The sequence below is a fragment of the Eschrichtius robustus genome, chromosome 2, assembly GCF_028021215.1.
Source record: "Eschrichtius robustus isolate mEscRob2 chromosome 2, mEscRob2.pri, whole genome shotgun sequence".
Taxonomy (NCBI): Eukaryota; Metazoa; Chordata; class Mammalia; order Artiodactyla; family Eschrichtiidae; genus Eschrichtius; species Eschrichtius robustus.
The window spans coordinates 84,567,239-84,591,143 of NC_090825.1; the positions used below are offsets into that span (position 1 = coordinate 84,567,239).

General features: G+C 34.1%; 1 long non-coding RNA gene across 2 annotated transcripts in view; it reads left to right on the plus strand.

Moving 5' to 3' along the window:
- The first annotated feature begins 1,252 nt into the window (after window positions 1–1,252).
- LOC137757353 (uncharacterized) overlaps window positions 1,253–23,905 on the plus strand; it is a 589,266-nt gene continuing 566,613 nt past the window's right edge. For both annotated transcript variants that reach the window (XR_011072331.1, XR_011072335.1), the window contains exon 1: window positions 1,253–1,357. This is a non-coding gene — a long non-coding RNA (uncharacterized lncRNA). The remainder of the gene's footprint in view (window positions 1,358–23,905) is intronic.

Consider the following 23,905-nt stretch of genomic DNA (forward strand, 5'->3'; position numbering starts at 1 on the left):
GAGAAGTCAGGGAAGACTCCAAGGTCTTCCTCCTGTATATTTAGAACAATGGATTGACAGTTTAGGGAGATAAGGACAACCATGGAGATATGTCTTCTTAGAGGAAGACCATGAGTTCAGTTTGGACTTTTTAAGTTTGAGATGCTTAATAGACATTCAACTCTATATCCTAACTAGGGAGATGAATTCAAGGAGAAGATTCAGGGAAAGATTTAGATTGAAATAATAAATTTGGGAGTCCTCAGCATGTACTCAAATGAAATTGCATTCATGAGACTGGATAAGGTCACCAATGGAGTAGACACACAAAAGAAGAGATCCCAGGACAGAAGTTGAGGAGAACCTTAGAAGAATCTAAAAGGGAGATTGATAAGTATCTAGTAATGTAGAAGTAAACCAGATAAGTGTTTTTATGCTGGATGCCAAATGAAGAAAATGCTTTGAGGAAGAGAACATGTTCAACTCTGTCAAATGCTTCATATAGTGGCTATAATTTACCATTTGATTACCAATGTGAAAATGTGCAGTGACCTTGGTAAGAACAGTTTCCACAGTGTGAATAAGGTATGGTATAGAAAGTCTGATTGAAGTAGCTTCCAGAAAGAATGGGAGAATTTTAGACAGCGGATTTAATAAACTTTTTAAAAAGAGTTTAGTTTTAAATGGAAGAATAGAAAACAGGCAATGAAATAAGAGAAAAGTAATGTTCAGAAAGGGTTTATTTAAGATGGAAGCAATGGAAGTTTAGTTGTATGCGGGTGGAAAAGAACCAACAGAGAGAGGAAAAAAGTGTGCGATAAAAGAATCAAGAGGAGAGAATTGCTAGATTATTTTCCTGAGAAGGATGGGGCCTAGTGCCCAGAGGGAGGGAATGGCTTTACTTAGAAGAACAGACAGTTTATTCCTGGTAACAGGGGGAAGGGGAAAGTATATGGCCTTAGATGCAAGTGTTACTGGCCCTCCTGAGTCTGTCCACAGTAAGGGTCCTTCTGCTGGTGTCCTTAGAGCCAACAGAAGCAAAGGAAAGATTTATTCTTTGATCAAAGGACAGGGAGGCACTGCTCAGGCTCTAGAGCACGTGCTCTCCCAGAAAGGCTGCAGGTGGGGCTGCTCTATGGGGTTCTTGTCTGCAGGGCGGGGAAGGGGTGGAGATCTTGGCGCAGCTGCTCAGCTCACCTCCTGAGATTGAAGCCCCAGGTGCAGCACCTCTGCACGCGGCCCCGCCCCTCGGAGCTGAGGCTTCCGCGCAGCCATTTTGCACCAGGAGCTGTGGTCAGAAGTCACGGGTGAGAAGCCTCTGCGCGTGGCGTCCTATGAGCAAGTGTAACCAGATCAAGCACGGAGGAAAAGAAAAAAGGTTAGACTTCATTTTATTACCCAGATTCTATTTTTATTTCCTGGGAATTGTTAATGAGCTTTGCGTGTGACACAAATAAGGTATGGAAGCAATTCCGTTCTGGAAGCTTGTGGGATTTCTCTTCTGGTTTTCTCTGTTTTCTCTGTGATTTATGCAGCAAGGCTTTAAAGTGACTGTGAGGTTGAGGGAGGAGGTGCTGGAGGTGTGAACTGAGGAGAAGTTAGGAGTGTGGGACTGTGAATGGATTATTTAAAAAGGAGTCTGATTACTCTGGATCTCTAGGCGCTTTGATTTGGAGCAGGAATTTAAACTGAAACCAGTCAGCAACGTTAAGCTAAGTTGTAGCTCATCTTCTGTAGGCATTGGTTCACATCTTAGTTTCATTCTCTAGGTCTTTACTATATTTGTATGAGTCTTTCTCATGCATATGTCAGGTGTTAGTCTGAGGTTTGTGGGAGCGGTTCAGACAAGGATTCAGAGCACAGCTTTTGCTACCTTGTTTTTGGTCTTTCCTGGGCATGTGTGGTTAAGGCCTGAAGGTTCATGTGCAGAATTAGGGGAATGATTTTCTGGGTTAAGTCCCCTCTGTGACTGTGTATGTTCTACAGCCCACAGGGCCCCCATCACCCCTGTGTCCAGACAGATGGGGTTTCTATCAATGTTTCATCTGCCTTAGCTTCTTTTTTCACGATAGTCCGTGACTAGGACTCCACTCAGGGCAAAGCCACAGGAAGGAAAAAAATAAAATAAAAATAAAATAAAATAAAATAGGAATTTCTGCCCCCCTGTGCTTCACTCCTCCAGCGTTTAATTTTCCTCCACAGGTCTTATTTACTTTTCAGAGTCCTTATCAGTAATTTTGGTTTGTAGTTTTGTATCTTATCCACAGTTTTACTTTTAATCAGCATGAGTTATGGACTGTAGTGAGTTATGGGCGGTATAGCCAAGAACCTAGACTCTCCCAGCCTTGTTTTTTGGATAGAAGTAATATAAAATTTGGTAAACTCTGTCATAGCTAGGTTTTCTATGATGTGAACTGGTTTGAGGGGAAAAAAATGTATACAGAATCAAAGGTAAATAGAGCAGAGATACAGAGAAGTAGCCGGATGGACAAAGAGGGTAATTCTTGAATTTCTTGTAGACCTAAATTAATAGATATATTCTTTTCTAAGGGACAGTAATATTTCTGCCCTTCAGTTTCATGAAGATTTCTTATATACTTACAAAATATTACTTCCTTTGTACTTAATTGTACTCAGAGTGCGTTCTCTTATTTGTACCCTGAAGACAGTTACAAATAAAGAGGTAGGCTATAAGAGACTTTAAAATTTATTTATTTTAAATTCTGGGAGATTTTAAGCCCTTTCCAAAGACAAGAAACTTTGAGATGGATTAAGTACAAATACTTGGGGACACATACTTGGGCCATGGCTCTAGGGCTTGATGCTTTATGAGAAAAGAAAAGAATCTTAGAAAACTTATTTTTACTGACTAGGTTTTCGTTTGTATCCTTTTTCAATCAATTTCCTGTGTTAATGGTACTGAGTCATTTTAATATGAATTTAGCACCTCACAGTTCAGTTCCTGGACCATGCAGATAGAGTAAATGTGGACCATGCAGATAGAGTAAATGTGGACCACGCAGCTAGAGTAAATGTGGACCATGCAGGTAGAGTAAATGTGGACCACGCAGCTAGAGTGAATGTGGACCATGCAGATAGAGTAAATGTGGACCACGCAGATAGAGTGAATGTGGACCATACCCTCACACTGAACACAAGGTTGAAATTTTTCACTGCTGTGAGTGCTCTTTTTTCCACTAAAATGTTCAAAGAGACTAATCTTTAATGTTGTGTCTCTGGATTTTCCATAAGATAGGAAACTTTTCAGTGTTAAGGGCTTTACGAAGAAGGCTTGTACATAACATATGCAGATCTAAAACGTAATTTTTGTTCTCTGATAGGCATTCAACTCAAACTTTAATGCCAATTTTCAATCAAAGATTTTACTGGCCCCAAAAGTCAGCTTCACCTGAGCGCTCTGATTTTGCTTTCTCATTTCTTTTTTGACATCTGGGGGGACTTCTCTTTTTCTAGCTGAACTTTATATTTCTTTTTCTTTTTTCTAATTTATCCTTCTTTTTTCATGGTAATAGATGGAGTGTCGACTTATCAAAATCAGTTGGATTCATATGATATTTTCCTTGAATATTTTATGAAAATTGACATGTCTGGTTCCAAAATAAGCACAATGTGGAGTAAAACCATCCGTAAGACAAACCTCCTGTCTTAAAAAATAAATGTGCTTCCTTTTTTGAGCTGGGGATCTTTGATAGTTCCCCAGGCTTGGCAATCTCATGCTGGGAATTAGTTCAGCTAGTAATCCATGGGAACTCTTCAGCACAGCTTCATGAAATTAAATCTTAAAATTGTTTTGCTTAAGTCCCTATGGTGCTATAAAAAGTGGGAGTTTTTGTATTTATCCTTTTGTTCTTAAAAAAAAATGGAATTCAATTGCCTTGATGTTACCTGTGCAAGAAATTTCAAGTGTTGGTTAAGTTTTGATAGTGTTAATCAATTTTGAACACATCAGAATGGGTGAAATTGACAATTAAATGAAAACCATTATCTGATATTCTCAGCACCTGTATAATGAGCTGGTCTCACTCATTAACCCTACTCCTGCTTTCTGGAACATGTAGTAGATTGAGGTTCTTCAAATATTTGAAGTCAGATATCTACATTTCCCTCTCCCTTGACTTACAAGAATGTCAATGGAAACTACTTGTCAGAAACACCATTTTTACTTAACATAAAGCCATTGCAAGATTTTAGATCACCAAATCTACTGTAAAGAAACTGTAAAAATAAATGTGAATGATTAGCCCTTAAACAAGAGAGTTCAGCTACTATTGGTGATGCTTGCTAACCACCCCTTGTTAATCGTAAATCTCCCCAAGTTAGCTGCTCTGAGCAGATTGCATTTTCTGGAGAAAAGATGGAAGTTTGGAAAAGTTAAAGACAAAAGTCATATATATGGGGGAATAAAGCCAAGGCCTGATGTGGGCAGAATAGTGCAAAAGTTTGTAAAGAGCTAAGCTAAGGACAAGGCTGTGCTCACTCAGTGCATTGCAGCCTATCTTATTATTATTGAACCAAATAATTCCACATTACATTGGCAATGCTTTAATATTTATAAAGTGATTTCACATACAGCAATTGATTTATATGAGTGGGTATGTGCAACAAAGAGTAGGTCTTCTTACCTTTACTATACCAAGAGGAAGCCTTGCTGTTTCTTTGCATTTTACCACTTGGCCTTCAGAACAGAAAAAGATCTGGGGAACTGAATTAGTTTCCTGATTCGCAGAATTGTTTTATGACTCCTATCAAGGGTGGAACTGAGTCCGGTGTAACCAGCCGGGGACAGCAGCAGGGAGCAGGTAATAGGGATCCCCTACTTCAGAAAAAGAACCTGACTGGGAGATGGGGGACGGTGTGAGGAGGGAGAGAGAGAGACTATGAATGAATGAATGAATGAATGAATGAATTTCTTGGCTGGCTTTCTTGTGGCCAATAACATTTTAAAGGGAGAGGAAGAATTTCATAGCTTCTTTCCAACATAGACAGCCTGAGGCCACAGGTATTCACTGAAGTATGATGTTATTAGTAAGTCCTTGGTGAATGGAAATTATTGTTGGAAGACACGGAATTCTTAATAAACATTCTAGGCAGGCTGAAGGGTACTTCACAATGTGTATCAATTTACAGGCAAAGAAACTATTTCAGTTCTACCTTCTGGGAAGACTTCAAGGGCCCAATGCTAAAATCTATGTATTTATTCACAATGATGAACTATCCTATAAGCCAATCCTGGCCTTTTTCCGTGTTCAGCGACTTCTTAGAATAACACTGTGTGGGACCGAAAAACAAAACAACGAAACCAAAAAACTCTCAACTTTCTTCTTGTGGTTCTTGCTTGTCTCCTTTGCACTGCCTCCCTCCTCTCCACCCCTCTTTCCTCCAGCTCTGGAAACTTGTAGTAGAGGAAATCTTTAGATTCTGATCTGTATCATGAGGCCTGGGTAAAGATCTACATTCTCTTTGCTTTTGCTCTAAAGTAGGTTCACCTGCATTTCAATTGGTGTTTTTTTTCTTAATTTAGAACAGCTGATATTCTTTAGTCCTTATTCACTCTGCTTTTACTTATTTAAAACTAGTTATTATTTCTTTACAACATAATAAAGTTGATAAAAACTCAATGTGTTCTGATGGCTAATTATAAAAATACAATTGCAATAAGCAGCTTTTTATACTTTTTATACAATTATAAGTACACAAATATGAGAATATGATACACAATGGTTACTTTTTTCTGTTTTCAGTTATATATGTCAATGAGAATTTTCCAAAACAAAGCACTTGTAAGTTTAGTTTTCTAAAGACAGCCTTGCATTTCATGGTTTTGTGGTACATAATTAAACAAAAATGATTCCTGGTATGCTGTTTCCAGGATTTTACAATAGTAAACAATGATATAATGATTAAACTTGTACATGTATCTTTGCATGAGTAAAAGTATATATGGTGATAAACATTTAATGAAAAATGACTAGGTCGAAGGCCAGATGCCTTTTAAATTAATTGCCCAGTACCCTGTGAAGCCAGAGACTTACTTTCTCACCTGGGGTGTATGCCAATGCTTATTTCTTCATGTCCTTATTGTGCATTATAACTTTAGTAGTTGTTAATCTGATAGGGCAGACTTTATTCTAATATGGTTCTAATTTGATCTCATTAATTATGTTGAGTGTTTTTTCATGAATGTATGTTTTGTGTAAAACTTCCTATTGTGTGCTTTTATTCATTTATGTTTTTGGTAGTTGCTATTTTTCTTTTATAATTTCATATGTTTATATTTTAAATAAGTAGCTCTATTTGCTACAAATATTTGCTGCAAATATTTTATATTCTTTATATTCTTACTTTAATAGAACATTTGTACTTTGTAGGGATTTTTGTAGCATAAAAAATCTATTTTAATGTAGTCACATTCCAGCTTCCACTGAGGTGTCTCTAATTTAATATATTTTATAGGGTTCCATATAAGATTTTGTTTGAAAATGGTATTTATCTTCATAAACATTAACAAAAAACAGAACTCTGGCCCCTTTTATTAATTTAGTCACACCTTAACCTGATATTAAATTTTTTTCTGTAGTATGACCACAGACTATATTTAGAGTCTCTCATTAATAGAAGTGTACATCATAAATCCAAACCATATTTCCTGTTCCCTTTTCAGGATCATTATTTCTTTTATTCTATTTCTTTCTGCTGGGAATGTCTTCCATAGTCTTATTATTTTTATAAAATCTTATCAGATTCCCTTTTTTAAGGGCAAGAACCAACGTGGGAATTCAGCAAATATTTGTTGTTCTGAATTGTCTTTGGCTGCTATTACAGACTTATTTAATGGATTGGAGTAGGAAAATTTGGTGTGTCTTAAGTGCATTACTGAAAGCGGTATGACTTTTGATAAAACCATCATCCTTCTGAGACTGTAACATTTTTAATTTTCAATTTCTTTATCTACAAAACAGAGATTATACAAGAGTACTGCCAGGTTCATGTGAGATTAAATAATTTTAAAATAAATAATGTTTGTAAAAGCACTTTTTATATTACAAATTTCAAAGTCTCAATTATTATTACTCTCATTTGAATATAAAATTGCATGGATAAGTATTCAAATGAATTAGGGTTTCTTTTTTGCATAATGAAATTCATATTTCCTTAACAATTGGTTAATTGAAACTGACTTGAAATTTTATAAGCATATGTTGTTCTCAGTCATTTGTAAACTTTAACAGGTCATTCAAGGACAGAATCCATTCTGTGCCCTAAATGTTCCACTCTTTTGAGTTATATTCCGAACTAATAAGCTAGTGCACTAAAGTCTGTCAATTAGCTACATAGGTCTAGTAACTATGAGACCTGAAACTATTCAAACATTTTCAGGCTATCTAGACTTAAACTTATGAACACTTTAAGAAAAATATCTATGATATGTCCAATTAATTGACTTCTAGCTCATTTTCCTCTTTCTATGAAGGATATGGATCTAACTTTGTGGTAAACATGTATTGAATAAAGAATAGATGTAATTCTGGAAGCTTCACTTCTAGATTCAAAAGTTAACATTCATCTGCTCCCCCATCTGCCAGAATCTCTTTTAAAGGAATCAGAATATACTCATTCATACAAGGGCAAAATCTTAGTCTCCATCGCCTGTCTCACCCAAGCTGTCACCAAATCCATCAGTTCTACTTCCCAAGTTGAGTCTACCTTCCATTTTCTATGTTGTCACTGTCTTATTTGAATTTTCATCATGTCTTTCACCTGGCTAATTATAGTAATTTCTTAATTGATATAACTACCTCTAACTTTTCTTTTCCCTCTTACCCGTTCTTCATAATGCCACTAAAAATACACACTTGCATTCCTTTTTATGTACCCTCATTTGCTTTCTATTCCCAATATTCGTATAACATCCATACTCCTCTAAAAGGTCTATAAGGCTACACAGAATCTTGCCACAGCATATTTTTCCAGTTTCAGCATTACAAACAGCAAATTCTTTCAACAATCAGATTATTTGTTATTTATTGCTTTGGCTGACCCATTTAGTTGAAACCTCCTTCCCCCACTTCTAGCCTGACAAAACCCTACTCCTATATTACAACCTACATAAATGTCCCTTTCTATGTGAGTCTTTCCCTAGTCAACTCCAAGGTTACAATTACTTCCTCCTTTTTTTGTGGATCCCCCACATATCAACAATATTGGTTTTTCTATATTTGCTTTGTAGTTGCTTATCATTTATTTTTGTATCAAATTTGGATCTTTCTAAGATCAGACATTATGTCTTTTTCATAGCTGTACTTTTTAGTCCTTGGCACACATTTGGCCCTCTGTGTATACTTACTGTTGTTTGGAAAGTGGAGTAATGAAAAAGAGAACTCAAGTGATCTGTGAAGAAAGGGAAGGAGATCGGCATGTGAAACGGTATCTTTCACAGTGTAGGTTTTTCTTATTCTTCTCCCACAGCACTCTTGCTATTTGCAGTAAGTCTCATCACTCATGGGTTGTTATTACTGAGGTCCTCACAGAAGAAATATTATTCCATTTCTGGCTGCTCTCTGCAGCACTTATACTTCGTTATTTCCCCACGGGCTTCATGTCCTTTGGTTCTTTTCACACTCCTTTTTTCGTCAGTAGTATCTGTGATGAAGGACTGATGCCAAGTAATCAACTTTACTTCTTTCGGAAAAAAAACCCCAGTCTGAACTGATGGTGTATTTTATAGACAAAAGCATCCCTCCATATTCTCAGCAAAACCCTCGAAACATTTCAGCACAATGTGGTAGGATATGCCAATTGATGAAATGCCAAAGCTCCATAATGGAAAAATAAGAAAAGGATCAAAATTCTTTTCACCTAAGAAATTGCTATTAGTTCAAGTAGCACTTAACTAGTGAAATGAATATGCCCTGGAGCAGAAATTTCATCTTTGGCAGCTGCAATACCTAAGACCCACTGGCTGTCCTTTGTTCCTGCTTATTCAGAGAGTCTCATTTTCTAGGGAGGATGATTCAATTTGAATTAAATTCCTCTTCTTTTTTTTTTTTATTATAAAATGAGGTGTTGGGTGAATCACATAGGGTTCTCCCACTTACAAATTCCTCATTATTTAATGTAATGTCAGTTTAGCTTACTGACATCACCCTTTGTGTTCTGCTACCCACTTTTATACTGCCAGAGTGCATTTTTACAGCATAGAACAGAGAGGAAGTGAATGTGGGCATGGGGTTGAAGAGGCAGAAGAGACAAGGTTGGCATATGGTAATGATCCTTCTAGTTATATTCTCAGGAATATGATGTAAAAATGTACTTTAATGTGTCACTAGACAAGAAAAAAATGAGGCAGGTATTCTGAGTTGAGGGAGGCACTGCAGCACTTAATGCACAACAACTGTGGGAAGGTTTCTGATAAATCTTTTTATAAGAAAAAGTTGGGTAAAATATATACATCTTCTGTCTGCTTCCACTTGAATAAAACATAATGATTTCTGAAAGACAGACTGTGGTCCCATTTATTGTGGAGCTAGATTAGGTGGTGCTGGATCAATGACATCCCCTCAGTGTGCCTACCACTAAGTAGGGGTGGTTCTTTTGTTAATTAGCTATCTAGTGAGTGGGTGGCTTATTTGTAGGGTTGCCAAATTTAGCAAATAAAAATAAGGGCACTGAGTTAAATTTGAATTTCAGATGAAAAATAAAGTACAGTATATCCCATGCAATATAGTAAATATTTATTGCTTACCGGAAATTCTAATTTAACTGAACACCCTGTATTTTATCTAGCAATTCCTTATTAGGATATTAGAAGTCTCTTAAATAGGCACAGATTTTCTGCTGTGGTAGAAGTATGCATTAACACAAGATGAGCAAAGAATACCAGACACATCAAGCAAAACCCAAAAACCAGAGGTCTTTAACTAGAAGGAAATATTGTCAATTATAGCTTTTTGGTCTTAATGCCCCATATGTGGATCTAGAAAGGCAAGTACAAGACGGGTTACTGTTGGATACAGGTGTACCCTGAGACTTCCCAATAAACCGCCTGAGTTTCTGCCCTGAAAAATCTCTTTTATAGAAACCAGGAGGCATATTCAAGGACATTTATTGCAACATTGTTTGCAAGGGTAAAAAAATGGAATAGCTGATTCGTCCATCAATAGGAAAATATATACAAACATATGGTCTATTCTTTGATTTTGAGCACAGGGGAGCGTGGTTAATATGTGGACTCTGGATCCAGACATCCTGAGTTCAAACGCCAGTTCTACCATGTACTATCTACGCAGCATTGTGCAAGTTACTTGACTTCTCTGTGTTCCTTTTAGATCATTTGTAAAGTAACAGTATTATAAAATAATGTATACAATATTTAATATAAAATGAGTTATAAAATATAATATAAAAACAAAGCCTCCACTACAGGGTTGTTGTGAGAGTACAATGAATTAATGTATATGAAATATTTAACACAGTGATTGACACCTAGATTACTAGGAAACCTGGAAATGTTCAGTAAATATTAGCTTCTATCAAAATGATTACTGTGCAACAGTAAAATAAATGAACAGAAAAATATGGACAATTAAGTAGCATTTATGTAAAACAAAACGGGCAAAGCAATGCTATACATTATCTGATGCTTATATATGTAGTGAATATGTGAAACCATATATTGAATTATAAATACAAAATTATGATGTAGATGTCTCAGAAAAGAAGGAGGGAAGGTCTAGGAAGTAGAATAAAGTTATTTTTAAAATTGTAATTATTTTATTTAGGAAACATGAGGGCAGATCACAAAATGTCAATGTTTGGTAATTCTCGATTTATGGATATTTGTTATTATGTCCTCTTCAGTTTGCTGTATTTGTTCAAACAAATTCAAAAATAGATGATGTACAGAGACAAAGACTTGTAGCCTACGGAAGTTCTCTGTTAAAGTCTTACTTTTTATATGATATCTGCTGAATTCATATGCCAATGTCATACTGATGAACTTTATCAAATAATTTAAGAGGTCTAACATTTATTGAAAGCCTAAAATATGCCAGGTGCATTTTATTTTATTTATTTTTATTGATAATATGATGGATTTATTGGGTTAAATAAGATGCATTATTAAAATTAATTTCACCTATTTCTGTTTACCTTTTTATTAAATGCAGCTTCTAGAAATTTTAAAATTACCTCTGTGGCTTGCTTTATATTTCTTTTAGACAGTGCTGCTCTTAAAGTATCTGTGCACGTGATCTAAACAGGCAGGTAGTTACATGCACAAGGCTTGTGAGTTACAGCATCCTTCCCACCCCATTCCATCCTCGGCAGCAACCCTCTCCGACTTGCTCTTCAGGTTGGAGCAGAGTTTAGCACTTAAGAATTGGGTCCTTGGGACTTCCCTAGGGTCCAGTGGTTAAGACTCCGTGCGCCCACTGCAGGGGGCACGGGTTCGATCCCTGATTGGGGAACTAAGATTCCACATGCCCCGGGGTGCAGCCAAAAAAAAAAGTTAAAAAAAAAAAAAAATTGGGTCCTTATCCATAGAGAATAGACATGTGGTTGCCAAGGGGGAGGGAGTTGGGGGAGGGAGGTGGGGAGGGATGTATTGGGAGTTTGGATTTAGTGTATATAGAATGGATAAACAAGGTCCTATTGTATAGCACAGGGAACTATATTCAATATCCTGTGATAAACCATAATGGAAAAGAATATAAAAAAGAATATATATATATATTTTTCTATATATATGTAGCTGAATCACTTTGCTGTACAGCAGAAATTTTTCTGCTGTACAGAAAGTAAATTTTAACATAGCCTACTTGTCTTATATTTTTAAAAGGGTCACATTCTCTCTTCGAATAAAATTATTGGAGATAGCCTTGAGATGTTTCTTCTCCTATACTTAATTTTTAGTGAAAAAAATGATGGAAATTCTTTTATATTTCCTAACAATAATTTCAAGAGATTTGAAGTTATGAGATATGTGTGATTTACTTTTTTATCTACATTAAAATCTGTATTTATATGTCACTGGTGTAAATGTATGGTTAAATATAATTAATAGATGAGAACATGTTTTGTGTGTATAAAGTGAAAGAATGATTACGTTCCATTTTGTAAATAGTTTAACAAAAATTTTTTTACATAAGTAAAAATTCTACATCATGCCAGATACACAGTATATGACAGTTGAAGATTAGGTAAATTAAAGTAAACCATTCAGTGACAGTTTTTTAAGAAAATTATTTAAATTAATGTTTAGTTTCTGTGTTGTTATAACTGAAAAAATGGGATTAAACTTCACTTTGATAAATTACTTATATACAACTTACAAAACTCAATATCAAAATATTAAATAGATTGCATAATAAAGGTAAAATATTAGCACATGTGTATTTTTGATGTGAAGGAAGTCAGCATTTATCCATCAATTTATTTCTTATAATCTGTTCAAGAAAAATACTCTCTTATAATTCACTTGAAGTAGAAGGGAACTCAGTGATGAAAGCCTTTCATTTATCTAAGGCTATATATTACAGCTTTAAAAGTGAAATTGTGGATAGTTGTCCAAAAAAAAGGATATGAAAATAAAAGAACACCTGGGTGAGAATTAACTAATCGTTGGACACTTTAGTCCCCATTCTTTTTCTTTATATTATCCTTATGCATTTTTAAATTTTGATTTGAAAAGTCAGTTATGATATCCCTAAATAGTAAAAGTAAATAAGGAAAAATGAAATTTTCTGTTATTAGTTTTTTATGGATATTACATTTAATTACATTATTAATGGATAATACATTTAATCCTGGATAATACATGTAATCCTATTTACATGTAAAATATAACACTTCTCTATTTAAATCAAATATAAAACTTCTAAATAATAATGTCTGAAGAAAATGGCCCTTATATCTTAATGACCAATACCAAATTAAATTAATTTGTAACTAGAAAATATTACATAGAATATATACTTACACTTTAAATCTATGTTGTATCAAAATGACTCAGTTTTTGCATAAATTTTTTGATACTAAACAGGTACAATATTCTGTTTAAGTAGGTTCATTTATAACACAAATGATGGTATAATTTCTCTACCAGAGCATAAAGTATACATGCAAATTGCATAAAATAAAAAATTTAAAATAAAATTATGAGTGAAAATGCAAAAAAGTTAAATATAAGGGAAAAATAAAATAATTACATGATCATAAAATTTCACATAATCTTGGTGATCTTCACAAATTTCTACAGAATCCTAAATAGTAAAATCTATAAGGACAGGCATTATATCTGTCTTCTAATTACTAATTAAGTCCCCTTTATTAAATCTAGTGTGAGACTCGACACACAAGAGGCACTCAGTAAATGTCTGTTAATGAATGAAGCAAATATAGAAATCAGAAATCAGCTTTTCTAGTCTTATATGTGTTCAAATGCACACACATAAATTGGTTTTAAGTTTAGAGTACACAGGATAATAATTTTTAAAATCTTCATATACTTACTGGTAGAATAGTTTTATAAAATTTTGAGCAATTTTAATAATTATCTTTGTGTGAAACTATATATTCTAGATGTATTAATTGTCTTGCATAAAAACTTCCTGAGCCTACTTAAAACAAGGGTCAATTTTTTTAAACTTGTTGATCTATTTTAAATGTGTGAAACTGTACAATGTATGCCACAATTGGGAGAGTTCTTTCATAGATGCTCTGTGATGAAGCATTATCATTAGATTAATGAAATTATAGTGTGGGCTAGTAAGTAATCTATTTAATTACAATTCTAAATTAATTCCATTAATGAAATATGTCTGTATGTCGTGTCCCTGTACTTAGGCTGTGATTGTCCATTATCATTCTTTTACCAGCTCTGTGAATTATTGAGTTTGGCTAATTAAATTTCATATTATGAGATGTACATTAGTATGTATGGAGGGCAATGCATCTTCTTTTTTCATAGAGATAATTTCTTGATTATTTAGTGCCTACTTAGCAAATACGCAAGCATAACGAAATTTTGTTTGCCTTCAGAAACAAACAGTCAACGCAACCAAAACATAAGCTAGAAGTGAATTTCCATCAAAGAGCCTGATTCATATTGTGATAATATCCAACTGAGCTCTAATTTACTGTCTGTTCTTTTTAATGGAATACAAATTTATTACTGAAAGATTAGAGACCACATTAACAACTACACTCATTATTGTGATAATAACCCAAAAGTGTGATTTGCAAGGAAAAGTGGAGCGTCAGCAGAAAAAATTCCTGGATAATGACTCTTCACAGTGATCAGGAGTGTAATTTATTACCTTTATATTAATTTCAGGAATTCTAAGTGCAGAACTTTAAACACTGTCTTCTCTTAATTTTGATCTTTTGTGATTCTCTAAAATATGTACATCCAGATCACAAATTCAGGGGATTTTTCACTTTATTCTAAAACAGCCTTCTCAAAATTTTTATTCCTAATATTTTCTCAGAAGGGTGTGGAGGAGAATCAGCACAAAATTAGGATGAGCTGATGTGTTACAGGTTGGCTCTTGTACATAATGGGTGACAGCCTCCATTTTCCAATAATTGTAGTTCAGGACTAAATTCCCCCTTTTAAGCTTATCTTTGATCTAAGGTCCTGATGGTTGTACCTCGCAAGTCATGAAAACAAAAATAAATAAAATAAGAACTATCTAGATGAAGAAATTCAAGTAAATATTGCTATCTGGTATAAAAATGATATTCAATTTACACCTTGAACCTTTTGCATCAAGGAGGAACGTTTAGAAAGGATCATTTAGTTCAGCTGTACTGAGGGCGTTTTCTGAGTTTGTCAGATAGCTGTTGGGTTTTGAACATCCATTTTATTTTTGTCTTACATCCATTTTGTGTTAGATGAACAATATTTTCAACTGCACTAGTATATCAGAGTTATTGATTCTTTCAAAGTGAGTTGCATAAATGTTTCACTTCAAAGCATTTTAATACATGCATAATACTTCTCAGTCTCCACGCCATGAATAACTAGCGATCTTTCTGCTGCTGCTTGTTCCAATATTGCTTTCACTTCGCAATTAAGTACAATTCCAGAGAGGGCTACTGTGAGTGGGTAAGGCCTAATCTTTGGCACGTATACCCACAATTAAAGTCAGGGCTACCTGCCTGTCATGCAAGGTACAGAGAGATGCATTAAAACTAACAAAGCGATAAAAGGGACCTGAAATTGAAGCAGTTTAAGAAATGACAGTTTAATGAAAGCAGTGTAAAAATACCATCACTCTGATGGAAAACATCTGTTCTCCACGAATCTTGAATGATGGAAGGTTGTGCAGCTCTTGAGGAATGTGTTGCCAGTCTATGGTTATATCAACAGCAGGTCAGGCATGGCCTGTCTCCTTTAATATCATAGTTATGACTGTCCAAATATATACTGTTCCAGCCAGTGCTTTGTCTTCAGCATTGTAATAGGTTTAAAGCTCCTTGCTTTTCACTGTTTGTTGGACTTTTTCATTGGAGTGTGGGAATAATGCTACTGAACTATAAGCAGAAAGAAGATAAGTATATCATTGAGAGCTGTTTGTAAAGCAAAAAAGTCCATAAATATAATCCTGGTTATTATAATAATCAAAAAGAGACACTTTTTGATTTAAGATCTGTGCTTTAAGATCTTATTAAATTATGGTTGCCATCAATAGTTCATGATTACTTTTGTTTTTATTCGAACAGTCTTCACCCCTCCCAGCACCAAATCATTTATTCCAGATAGCAAAAATTTATTTCAGGAGATAAATGTTTATAACAACGGTACATTGAAGACCATCATTGTGTGATAAAAGGGTTAAAGTGTTTTTGCATGGCATCTGAATTACTATGACAGACTTTCACAAGAGAGAGGACAAAAGTTTATTTATATTCCAAATTGACGACAAGCAAGTGGATTAGTGTCATGCCTCAAATTTGGAAGAAAATGAACCTAACACTTTCATTTAAAAATCGTTATTTTTTCCTTGTTTCTTATTCATCAAGTTATTTTTGAAATGAAATTTTACAGGTGAAAAACGTATATTATGGAATATAAAATTTTCTTGGAGGTAAGAAAAAAATGAATTACTTCTCAGCAACAAAAGTAGTTAAATCAGGTGCTATTCAGACATGCTAAATGTTTATAGTTATATATGAGTTTAAAACAAATGTAAAAATTTTAGTTCTTTAAGGAGTTCATCTCTGTATTTATTCCACCGATGGAAATGTTTTCCCATTTCCCCCCCCCCAGGAGGGAATTATCCGGTCTATCATGGCAGTTTTAATCATTTATTCAATCTTGTCTACTACATATCTAGAATTGCACTCCATTGAGTTTTCATGAATTGTGGGGTGGGATGGGTGAGGACAGGATTATGAATACAGTTACTGTGTGCAAAATATGACTTCCTTATTTATGTGTCTCTCAGTACTTTTTTTTGCAGAGCATGAAAAGTGATAACATAATTTTCATGGCTTTAGTTTATTAATCTCTTTTCTGTGATCCACACTTTGGTGTTATCACAGGAAAAGCTTCCCCATGCAAGTTCAGGCTTAACTTGCCTTGATAATTTTGGGTTATCCATGGACCACACCAGATTTTTTCAGGTGCCCTTAGGAAATCTCATATTCGTGAAAACCTTATTTTAGAGGGGAGCTCACAGGTTTTCTGGATTATATACAGTAGTGACTTACATGCTGAAATTATTTGATGAAATAGTGGTTATTTGGAGACTTGTCAACATTCTTATGTAGCAAAGATTTTTTTTGTATAATTTTCTATGCTTATGATAAGTGGAATAACCCAAATGTGAAACTAGGTCAAAATTTTTATCAACACAGTTTACTTCACTTCTGTAATCCTGCCAACCATATATTTTCCAAAACAAATCTAGCTTAATATTAAGGTACAAGTTACCCTTCATATTTAGGAAAGAAAATTTCTGTGGAGAGTTTAAATAGAAAAATATATAATAATTTTTTGACAAACACTATTAAAAATAATTTTTTATCCAGCACTCTTCCATTTCCAATGATATTTATCAATAAATTTTCAGGATATGTCAAGAAGAAAAACGTAACTAAGTGCTAAATATCCTTAACAACACTCTTTAATATCTGACCTTTAGGTTAGGACAGTGTATAGGATTTGTCAATTCAGGCAAAATGGATTTTCTGAAAGCATATCAAACGATAATAGAGTATATTTAGTTTATAAATAAGCTATCAGTTTTACAAGGCCATGTTTAACTTAAATAGTAGTAAAGGAAAATCTAAGAATTGGTTGATAAAGAGATATTCTATGGATGCTATTTCAGTATGATAATATTAAATATAAAAAATGATAGTTAATATATCCTAAAATGCTATTATCCCATCTCTGCCTCAGTTATATTAATGTTTCTATCAGAATTATTCTTATATATTTCATTTCTCTTGCATATCTGAGTAAAAATTTTGCTTCTTTCCTCTGTTGGTAAAATGATGTGAGGCAATCTGCCGCTTGACCCTTACCATTTACATTCCCTTTTACATAATTAAGGATTCATAATTTCAAGTAAGCTCAATATATTATCTTTCATTCTAAGTAAACTGCAGTTTACATTTAGACTTTTTACTAATATGTTAGCCTTTTCTGCGATAATTTCTCTTTAAGTCTTCTTTCCCTCAGCTCAAAAATGAGGAAGTGTTTTACACAAATCCCTTATCTTCACACACAGAGAGTGTGGGGTAGAGTGTGTAGTTTTAGTATAATACACCTGGCTTAGAATCCTTGCTCTCTCCACGGTGTTGGTGCAGGACCTAATATTCAGTAGTGTCTCATTAGTTTCCCTTTTTTTTCTCTACTACACCCACTTTATCCCCTTTCATTATTTGCAGTGTTATGACAGTCTTAGAGAGGTCAACATATTGTAAGCAACCCTTTATGGCATTGTGATTTCACCACCATCAAAATAAAAAATTCAAAGCCATGACAGAGGCAGATTTAATTTTTACTCTATCATTAATACAAGCAAAACAAAGTATCACTTTCCAATTCCTATTTTGCTTTGTAACCCTAAAAATTTGGTCAATGTGTGAGGCTTTAGCCGTATCTCTAACAAAGTCATAACGATAATCTACTTCTTAAGGCTATTACCATATTAACATTCACAATCCTCTCTGAGACTACTAGGTAAGCAATTTTCATGTGCATTATTATGCTTAGTTTCCAGGGGCCAGATGCCCTATGGGGCATGCTCTTCTTAATCATTTAGGAGATTGAGATAATGACTATCTCATTGCATGTTGCCTATCTAGAATCTTAGACCCATCAATTACTAACAGCAAACACACACACAGAAAACACTCTGTGTGAGATTCTAAAGCAGAAGCTCTCATCAGCTTGAGTTACTTTGAAGAATACTCCTTAAAGCTAAGACTGGAGAGCAGATACAGGAAAGGGAGAACACATTAGGCCTCTGAGAGACGGTAATAACAGTTGCAAGGACATTTTAATTTGTTTAAATTAGTTTTTAAATCTTTCATGATAATATTTTAAAACACTGGTTTTAAAAGTAACTTCTGAGTCAAATTTCACAGCAAATAATCTTATTTCTAACACAACTGGCCATCCAAATACAAAGTGGGACTGTAAATTAAATTAACAATATAGATTAGAAGAATTTCCATTGCAGTTGTACTTTAAACTAAGGTTAACTAACTGAGAAATTATTTTTAATGCCTGCACTTGCTATTGGGGAACTATTACTATGGTTTTAAATTTATAGAACTTTCTCTATTTCACTCTATATAGATTCAGTTAAAATAAAATTATAATGGCATACAGTTCCTGATATTGCATTTTTCCTTTCAATAAATTATTTAATGTTTCCCTGTTATGGAAAAAAAAAACCAAACAATTATTTCTTTTCCCCTCCCTACCTCCTTTAAACAGTAGGTCAAAATATACCTGGAAATTTTAGTTACCAGAAGGAGATTTTAGTCAATTATTGGAACCGGTCCCATATTTTATGGCAGGAAAATGTTGCTCATTAAAGACACATTACAATGTGTCTTTAATTCCTTCTTAATTTATCTGGTTACATTTTCCTGAATAATTAATATCCCCACACTATTTGAAGGGCTATAAGTCCCTCTTAATCAATTATCCTCTTTATATATGTAGCTGTATATTATTTGGGGAAGTTTTCTTCTGCCTTGGAAAATGTTATGGCATCTGGTGCATAACTGTACTATGAGCAGCATGGGTTAATCTTCACATCTCTTGGGACAATAGCTGTTTGTCAAGTCAAATTTTCAGATTTTCTCTAACCAATCTAAATATGTGTCAGTGTGAGTAGCCTTATTCAAAATATAAATCTCAAGTGCAGCTTAAGCCATGTGATTTATTTGTTATTTGGTATACGTATCAGCTTTGGCATAGTGTAAAGGAGCACAGCATCTAACAAAAGCTACATAATTAAATGTTTCCAACCAGTTTGTTGTTATGGGGCTTATGTGTTTTAAAATGCAGACTTTACTTTGTAGAACTGTTACATTTCTGAAAACATGGTGGTCATGTAAAGGTGGGATGCACCACTATCAAAATTTGATTATCTGACTACCTAGTGATTTTGTCTCATCATTCATAAATATATAATATTTAATAACATTTAATATCTTTAGTTATTAAATAAAGGCACACTCTGGTAAGCATTCTGACAAAGAAGAAAATTTACTTTCTATTTTAAAGAGAAAGAGCATGAGAGAGAGCAGACTCTAGGATACCACTGTATCTCCTTTTTTCACTTTTTCAATATCATAACACAATCATTGGACTGAGATCAGGAAAGTATAGAGTTATCTTTCTTTCAAACTGTGTCTGTGTATATATCTGAGCACACACACACCTAGAAAGCTAGTCTTTCTCTGTAGAGAAACATATTTGTTTCACCATTTCTGTTAGTGTTGCATTAAGTGTTAGGTATTAAATTTAAGGGTCCCCCCAAAAATGTTCTTCCTCATTTGACCTGTTTTAATAAATCAGTTTGGGCCTGCCTAATTGATTGAGAGGGAAAGAGAGTAAGCACGAGTGTGAGAACTAGAGTGAGAGTCAGAGGAAAAGAGAGAAAATATGTAACTGTGCAGTTCATGTCCATTGAAACTGGGTATCATTAATTTTTTTTGTATAATAGAATGTAAAAATGATTGCAGTGATATAATTGCATATTCTGTCTGGAAATATTTTTATGACTGATACAATTAAAATTATTGGTGGGCAAAAGACCAAGAATAACCAACACAATATTGAAGTAGAACAAAGTTGAAAGACTGTTACTATACAGGTTTTAGACACTATAAAGCTACAGTAATTAGGACAGTGTGGTATTGGTGAAAGAGTAGGCAAATAGATCAGTGGAACAGAGTAGAGAGCCCAGAATTAGACCCACATAAATATAGTCAACTGATCTTTGGCAAAGAAGTAAAAGCAATGCAGTGGAGCAAAGATAGTCTCTTCAACAAATGATGCTGGAACAACTGAATATCCACATGCAAGAAAAAGAATGAATCTAGACACAGACTTTACACCCTACCCAAAAATTAACTCAGAATGGATCAGAGATCTAAATGGAAAACACAAAACTATAAAAACTCCTATAGGATAACATAGGAGAAAACCTAGATGACCTTGGATATGGTGATAATTTTTTAGAAAAAATACCAAAGGCATATAAGGTTTTAAAAACTTCTCTGAAAAAGAAAATGTCATTAGAATGAAAAGACAAGCCACAGACTGGGAGAAATATTTGCAAAACACTTATCTGATAAAGGTCTGTTATCCAAAATATACAAAGAACTCTTAAAGCTCAATAATGAGAAAACAACATAATTAAAAATGGGTCTAAGACTTTAACAGCCACTACTATAGACTGAATGTTTGTGTCCTCCCCAAATTCATATGTTGAAACCTAACCCCCAATGTGGTGGTATTAGAAGGTGAGGCTTTTGGAAGGTGATTAGGCTGTGAGGGTGGAACCCTTATGAATGGAATTAGTGCCCTTGTCAATGAGTCCCCAGAGAGCTCCCTCCCACATTCTACCATGTGAGGACACAGTAAGAAGACAGCTGTCTATGAACCAGCACATGGGCCCTCACCAGACACCAGATTGTCCAGAACCTTTTCTTAGGCTTTCCAGTCTCCAGAATTGTACAAAATAAATGTTTGTTGTTTATGTAACCCAGTCTATAGTGTTTTTCCAGTAGCAGCCTGAGCAGACTAAGAGAGAACTCTCACCAAAAAAGATACAGAGATGGCAAATAAACAAATGAAAAGATGCTTCACACCATATTCACCAGGAAAATACACATTAGAACAACAATGAAATACCACTGCACAACAATTAGAATCACCAAATCCAGAGCACTGAGAACACCCAACACTGGTTTTGATGTGGAACAACAGAAACTCTCATCCATTGGTACTGGGAATGTAAACTGGTACAGCCACTTTGGAAGAGTTTTGTTGTTTCTTACAAAACTAAGGGTACTCTTCCATACAATCCAACAATCACTCTCCTTTATATTTACCTAAGGGAGTTTAAAACCTATGTCCACACAAAAATTTGCACGTGGATGTTTTATAGTAGCTTTATTCATAATTATGAAATCCTGGAAGCCACCAAAATATACTTCAATATGTGAATAGATAGACTGTGGTATATCTAGACCATGGAATATATTAAGCACTAAAAAGAAATAAGCTGTCAAGCCATGAAAAGACATGGAGGAACCTTAAATGTATATTACTAAGTGAAAGAAACTAATCTGAAAAGGCTACATACAGTGTGATTCTGACTATGTGACATTCTGGAAAAGGCAAACCGTAGAGACAGTAAAAAAAAAAAAATCTGGGGTTGCCAGAGATTGTACAGGGGCAAAGAAGATAAATAGGCATAGTACAGAGGAATTTAAGGCTGTGAAAATACTCTCTATGATACCATAATAATGGATACATGTCATTATACATTTGTCCAAACTCAGAGAATGTATAAAACCAAGAATGAACCATAAACTATGAACACTGAGTGATTACCATGTGTCAATGTAGGTTCATCAGTTGTAACAGATGTACCCTCTGGTGGGGGATGCTGATAATGGGGGATGCTATGCATGTGAGGAGAGGGAATCTATGGAAAACCTCTATACCTACCTTTCAGTTTTGCTGTGAATCTTAAACTCTTAAACTGCCCTAAAAATATGAAGTCTTAATAAAACATTTTTTTAAGTCAGGAAGACCACAGTTTAGGATATGCATATATTTTTTTAAAGTGTTTAAAATATTTTCTTCAGTGGTAGATAATATAGGTGTGTGTCACCAAGATTCTAATATACTAATTTAACATAAGAATCTTAGAAAATTGAATTATCTTCTGGCGAATGCTTCCTTCCTGTTATCTGCCAATTTATGTATATAGCTTTATCAATAGTAATAAGTATTAAATTGCAATGGATAGTGCTATTTTATTTGGAATCACATCATATTGAGGATATTTAGCTTTTTAATGATGTGTATGTGTGTGAAATGAGCTGCTCTTTATTTTTAGAGGACCATAAATTAATAAATTTTGGCTATTTTAAGTTCACATTTAGGTATTTGCACTTTGGGTGTATATTATATATTACATATAAATATATTACTGATGATAATATTGTTATAGTAGTTAATATTTATTGTCTACACAACACACATTCTGTTTTTATAGTCCAAAACATCCTACTGAAAAAGGTACTATAAATAGCTCCTATTTTGAAGATGAGGAAACTGAGGCACAGAAAAAATGTCACCCAACTAGCACATGGCAAGACTTGGATTTGACCCCGAGTATTATGATCAACCCATGCTCTTTACAATGATGTAACACTGCCTCTAGATCTCAACATGAGTGTCTCACTCGAGACACGTTTGGAATCATTCCTAAAATCCAACAGATGTTTAGAGTCTCATCATTTTTTTCTTGGGATATAACCCTTGAGTAGCACAAAATATTATCTAACACCACTTCTGTATTTACATCTGTGATTTCACAGTTACCTTAGTTCTCTAAGGAAACATTTTCCAATCATCTTAGTCTTACAAAAGTGTACTTCTAATCATTATTTGATAACATATGTAACAAGAGAGTTGCAGTCATTAATTTTGAACTAATCATGTATACTAGAGTAGGATATATTATAAATTTTCTAGTGAAAGTAATGTCAAAATTATCACAATTTTATGATTACAGTTCTCCTGAGTCATATTTATTTACATATAGCATATTAATCATATTTTGGTCTAGCAGTTGTTAAATATTTTTCTACATTTTCATTTAAAAGTAATTAAATTGTGTAAACACTTTTCTAAAACAGTCTCAAGCCCATAAATACTACATAATTATATAGAAAAATATATACTATTAGTGGAAATGTAGAACACATACTGTGTAAAATTTATATTATGCCTATTGAAAACAGATAATATTTGAATAAATATCCAAAGTAAAAGTATAAAAATGAAATTAATGAGGTCCAAGTTGTCAATAATTTTTGCCATGGATCGTGCTTTGGTGTTATATCTAAAACTAATCATCAAACCCAAGGTCATGTAGACTTTCTCTTGTTTTGTTCTAGAAGTTTTTGTTTTGCATTTTACATACAAGTCTATAATCTGTTTTGATTTAATTTTTATGAGAGATGTAGGATCTCCATGGTCTTTTTTTTCTTTCTTTCTTTTTTTTTTGCATGTCGATGTGCAATTGTTCCCCCACCACTTCTTGTAAAGATTATCATTTCTCCTTTGCACCTTTGTTGAAAATCAGTTGACTACATTTGTGTGGATCTTTTTCTGGGCTTTTGATTATGCTCC